Here is a 6,050-nt window from a genome sequence, read left to right on the forward strand (position 1 = left end):
GAAAAATTTCTTTACTGAAAGAGTGGTGAAACATTGGAAGAGGCTGCTCAGGGAAGTGGTTGAGTCACCAGCCCTGGAAGTATTTAAAAGGCGTGTAGATGAGGCGCTTAGGGACATGGTTTAGTGGACATGGTGGTGTTGGGTTGACGGTTGGACTTGATGATCTTAGAGGTCTTTTCCAACCTTAATGACTCTGTGATTCTATGTATTACGGAAGAGCTGGCACATCCTTCCACATTAGCAGGCACACTCCTCACTGCAGCAGGCAGAATAGGGTATTGGATGGACATTGGTTTGGTCTGCTGCTGCCTTTTCTAATGTTTCTCCTGATACATGTCCACAAAAAAAGATTTTAAAAAATCCTACAAAGCCAAAAAGTCCCCATAGACCGCATCACACTGGAATCTGTTAAGAACAGCCCAATAAGCAAAAACCTTTTTAATTAGGATTTACTAAGCCAGAGAGCAAGGAATAATCCAATGTCACTCAGCAGACAGCCTCTGAGAAGGCTGCTGCATCCTCTGGAAGACTGGTGTGCAAATGTTGCTTTTTAAAAGAAGTTTGCAGCTGCTAAAGTATTTCTTCAGCTGCCACATATTACTCTCTGCAAGAAAATCCATTCTTCTGCTCATAAATGGCCAAACATAATAGATCAGGACTTTCAAGATTCTCTGCATGAATAGAACAAACACCTTAAAGTCTCTTTCAAAGAGGTGGAATGCCAAGTTTTGCTGAGAAACTCTGCGATTACACTTGGACTTGGCTGACACATGAAACTTCCACAAGTATAAAGCACTTCAGGCTCCATGCTGACTAAGGCACATTACACTACACAGGGCCAAGGCTGCGCAAAGCTCATGAGGAACAGCATCTCTGCAAGGTCAACACCACCACACTCCCACAAAAGGAATGGAAAGCCTTTCCTTGGTGGATTAATTGCAGGCTCTGAACAGCAGACCTCATTCACGCAGATATTAAAGTGCTGTATCTTTCAGGTTCAAGATTTTCAGCAACTTGCTCAATCTTCCTTTCCCAGATTTTCAGCAACTTGCTCAATCTTCCATTCCCTACCAGGAACCCAGAGAGGAAGGAGGTTAGAGCCCATGTCGGACAGTGACACAACCCAAGCTCAGGCTCCTTCCCCCTCTTCCAGCTTCCTGTGGAAGCGACACAGGGCTACAGATTCACAATCTTTGGCACATTTAGCCACAGTGGTTTTTGTGGGTGGGGTTTTTTTTCGTTAGTTTTGTTTTAAATATTACCAGCTTTACCATCTCCATCTTTCTGTGCCTCAGTTCCCCACCCATATTCCTCTCTCAGGACACAAGGCAGACAGCTTATGCATTTGTTACCCCACTAACGAGGACAGGTCATGCTGGCACCATTGAGGCTTCATGGCCATCACACTTTGCCTCTGAGAAAATAAATGTTAAAGCCTAAAACCCCAAAACCAGCATCACACATCCATCATCCTTTCTCACCCATGTTAGTGCTGTGTTCTGCAGTTCAGATGGTGAGAAGTACTACTCAGCAGGACACTTTTCCTGTGAAAAATGACCCAACAGCTATTTCATTTATGAAAATGTGGCTTGTTTTGGAATATCTGAAACAATCCAGTTTTAATATAAAGAAAAATGAACTGCCAAAGGCTAACTGCATAAAGCTGTGACCAGGCAATAAATCTGTCAACAAAAATACCTCCAAGCAATGAAAATGTGCACTATGGCTCAACTGCAACCTTCCCTGGTCTAATCCACACCCAAAGCAGCTAACAAATTTTCAGACATGCTGTTGTCTCAGGAACAGGAGATCATATGCAGGGCATTTCATACCACGTGTTTCAAATTAAACATCTTTCAACAAGACCCTCAAAGGAACCATCCCAGTGGGTTCCCACATGAACTCTGCAGCCATCAAGCTAATACAGAGCAAAGGAGATCAAGAAGGGTAAAAGGCAAGCTCATGATTTTTGTTTCTCTAAGTGCCTGCAGAAGCAGGTACTCTGCAGCATGGGTGCTTCATGCTTGCTGAGAGATGGCAATAGAAGCTAGAACCAGCACAGTGTACACGTACAGGAATAAATTGTGTCTGAGGTGCTATTAAATTCAAAACTGCCAAGTCTGGAGCTAGCAGGGACTTAAACAAGCAGTGACTTCAGCCTGAAGGTACAATTAACCAAGTGTTACTTTTGGAGCAAATAGAACTGCCAATGTGTTAAAGTCTGGTCACCCACCTCCTGCCCTGCAGAATTTTACCACAGTCAGCAATTTCCTGGCAATACAGGTCAAGTTAAATTTCACTGAAGTTGATAGTTTCAATGCTATCTTTCACTCCAGATATTTCTGAGAAACCATTATGCTCCTCTATAGGTTTATGTAGCTGTAATACTAATTTTAGGCGTGTAAAAACAGAGGACACATCTCCATCCAGAACACAAGGTTCTGCAAGTTTGCTCGGGAATTTAAGCCTGTGCATGGTTTTCAGCAGGGTTACACACATCAGTGATGGCACCCTATGTTACAAAAGCAACAGGCAATACTGTGGAGAGCTCAGAAATAGAGAAGAAAGTTCAGACAGCCTAGAAACAGCCAAAGCAAGGTCCCTCTGCAACAGCTGAAGGGGAACGTCTGCTCAGTGCTAAAAGAACTAGAAGGAAGGAAAGCATTTTTGGCTATTTCTCCTTTCTGCAAGGAAGTAGGATCTTTGGCATATCCTGAAATATGGAGAATAAAAAAAAATTAAAAAAAAAAAAAATCAAAAGATACGTGCCTCCACCTCTGGTTATCCTCACAAGCAAAACAACCTGAAGGCTCCTAGACTATAGGAGGTTTCTTCTTTTTAAGCTAACAACTCTGGTTAAAAAACAAAGGTAGTTTTATATGGAAGGTCTGCCAGGTGAAATGCAGCAAAAAGATATTCCAGCTTATTGCAATGCAACACAATACCGGGGAGCTTTTCACCATATATATGTTAGCACAAATCAAAAGATTCTTCCCAAACTCTCCAAGCCAGGAAGACATTTATAGCAATACCAAATGAAGATTGCTGGCACATGCTTCCCTGCTTTGTGATTTTGACAGTTTGAAAGATGGGGAAATCACAGGGCAGGGTGGGTGGTGAAGCTTAGCCAAGTCTATTTTTTCCAAACAAAAAGAGAATCAAAATGCAGCAGCAGCTCTTCTCAACCTTGCTGGCCTTCCCAGTGGTAGGTTCTTCATAGCCAGTAAGTCTTCAAGTCATGCACCAACCTGAATTTAAACCTATGGGTCATCAGAAGCAGAGGAAAAACATCCTTCCCTCTCCTTACTCTCATGGATGTCCATGGCTGCCAAGGCAGCATCTGTAGAAGTGCTTCAGCCCAGCTCTTGGGTCTCTTGTCTCCTACGTGGCAACAGGGCAGCAGTTGTGCTCTCCTACCTTGTTCTAGGTTCTCTCTTTTTAGTTTCAGAGGAACCTCATTTAAGTTTTGAGTCCTGATGCTAACTGATTAATAGGTCAAAGCAAAATAAGCTTGGTTTGAGCTCCTCAAAAGTTTTCCAGTAGAAATGTACTCTTGTACGAAGAGCCCCTTATTCATGGAAGAGGGACTACACAGGCAGTAGCAGGTTCTTCTGAACCTTTCTGAGCTCAGTATGGAAGGTCTATCTATCTGTCTGCTGCTGATGCTGCTAACAAGGACTCCAAAACTATTCCAAAGGGTTACCTGAATACCATGGGCATCTACAGACAGTCAGCAGAGCAGCTCACCAAGAGAGATTACAACTACCACAAACATCTTATACCAAAGACATGGAAGTGAAAAACCGCATATTTTCCCATAATCTCTCTCATGTTCTGTATTTTACTGGACAGATGGGGTCCGATTACAGGTATTTTCTTTACATCCAGCACTCTTGGATGCCTCCATGCTTATCTCAGTCTTCAATTTTTGCTCAGCAGTACAGCAACAGAATATGGAAAAAACAAAGTTGAAACCTCTCTCTCAACTTGTAACATCTGAACTCGAAACAAAAGCAAAAGGTTATTCTTACTCCTCCAGAAGTTGTGACCTAAAAGCAGCAGCACAGACTGCAGACAGATACAAAACTACAGAACTCATAAGAAACTTCTGGCTACTGATTTTATGCCAGAGATGCTCTGATCCTGTAACAAGGGGAACAGTAAACTAGAAAAGCCAAAATACCAACAAGATCAGCCCACCCTGGTCCAAAGATGAGCTTAGCATAAACTAATTATCTAGGTCAAGAGACTGCCTGGGGGAGGTTGTCCAAGCATGGACAACAAAAACAAGGGTAAGGACAAACCTGTGAAAGCCACACTACAAGTAGTAACTCTTACCGCTCACTTCGATACACTGAAAGGTGTTTTGAAGACTTCGGCTCCAATGTAATCCAATACAAATCTGTCTGATATCATCAGATCACAGCAGAACACCATTACAGGTCAGGAATCAACAGCTGGAACAGGCTGTGTCTGAATGAAATGAGATACAAAACAAAAGGCATGCCAAGAATTAAGTAATTCACACTTGAATTAACATGCACATCCTGCCTACCAAACCCCACCTTTTGCTCCAAATCCAGTTTGCTGCTAGAGTCTCTGCAAGCCTGGAATGAGAAAAGGTATAAATACAGAAGAGCGAGGACCCAGGTGGCCAGCACCAAGGTACAACACTTCTTCAGCCTCATCCTTTAAAGCAAGTTTAGGATCCTCAGAACTAGACATCAGACAAGTCCAACTTGCAGGCTGGAGAGTCCCATTGGCTGGTTGTAGGGGCCTCCCACCCATAAACCCACCCCCACCCTCTCAGCTGCTCTTGCTCCTGTTAGAGACTGTTCAACTACTCATGAAGCAGTGGTAAATCACACCAGTAAACTGCATCAGTTTAGAGCCAGGTACACAAGGTGAACTGGCACCAATCCTGCTTTCCTTGAAAGCTGCAATTTGTAGTAAACCAAGAACTACCCCATAAGCAGCAGAGTCATCCGTACAGAAGGACAGGAACCTCAGAGTGACAGAACGCATGCTCTGGCATGATAACTGTCAACTACTAGGAAGTGTATTTGCTTCTTAAAATCATCCAGAAACCTGAGAGTTTCCAATGGAGATCAAAGCAAACCCCAGAGCTATCTTTTAAGTGACTGAATGAGTCAGAGGACCAGCAGTCTCCTCTTTTCCTCAGGTTCCCTCTCTATTCTGGGGCAGTTTAATGGAGAACCAGCATCTCCTCAGGACTTGAGGGAGAAGGGTCCTTTGTGGAAGGCTGTGGCTGTCTCAGTAAGAAGCTGGAAGAGCAACTTCCCAAGCTGTTTCTGATAGATCTAATGCCAATGCTCACTTCCCAAAGGCCTAAAACTAAAGAGGCAGAGAAAGTGAGTTCCCCTAGCCTTAAAGCATGGTTGGGCACAAGGTGCCCTGGCAAGGCAATATGAAGGAAGATTGCAACTAATGCCAGGTTTTCACCTTCTTCATTAACAACCAGTGGGCCACCAACTTTCAAACATAAACAAGAAAAGGAAAGAACATTTCCACTGGATGTTGGGCAACAACCCTCAGGTCTTCCAGCTCTCCTCTGTAATTCCAAAGTTAACCTTTTTTTTTTTTTTTTAACAAACTTTGAAGCACCTCTTTAAAAGAGGTACTTTTGCCTTTCACACAGAAATTTGTCTTTAGGCTTATAAGGCAAGAGCCAACAGAGCAAATCTCAATCCAGCAAGGATTAAGTCTTACAAAACCTGTCACGGTACTAAAAAAAGGTGCATTTGCTTTTAATAGAGAAAAGACTGGGCATGCTCCACTTTATGGAAGAATCAGCTCCAACCAGGTCACTGTGACAGTACCTCTCCGAGACCAGAAGCTGCGACCGAGTTGCGTGTCTCATTATCTAGCATGGTTAGCCTGCACCTAAAGCTAGCAATAAGCTTTAGTTATCATAAACGAAACATTTGCACAACCTGTTCTTGGCTACAGAACATTTATGTATTTAGCAAAAGCATGATATAACCTGAAAACACAGCTCTAAGCCTGACGACATTACATCAGACAACCTT

The 6,050-nt window shown here is 43.1% G+C and overlaps 1 protein-coding gene across 4 annotated transcripts in view; it reads right to left on the reverse strand.

Moving 5' to 3' along the window:
• Positions 1-6,050, reverse strand: part of LOC103919846 (chromosome unknown open reading frame, human C11orf24) — a 25,595-nt gene that overhangs the window by 14,203 nt on the left and 5,342 nt on the right. For 2 of the 4 annotated variants that reach the window (XM_009327457.1, XM_009327434.1), the window contains exon 2: positions 4,339-4,473. The exons of 1 other annotated variant lie outside the window; for it this stretch is intronic. The gene's annotated coding sequence lies outside the window, so the exon portion shown is untranslated. The remainder of the gene's footprint in view (positions 1-4,338; positions 4,474-6,050) is intronic. One more of the 4 variants, XM_009327442.1, reaches the window with a different exon arrangement.

The sequence above is a fragment of the Pygoscelis adeliae genome, unplaced genomic scaffold, assembly GCF_000699105.1.
Source record: "Pygoscelis adeliae isolate BGI_AS28 unplaced genomic scaffold, ASM69910v1 Scaffold451, whole genome shotgun sequence".
In the NCBI taxonomy this organism is placed as follows: domain Eukaryota; kingdom Metazoa; phylum Chordata; class Aves; order Sphenisciformes; family Spheniscidae; genus Pygoscelis; species Pygoscelis adeliae.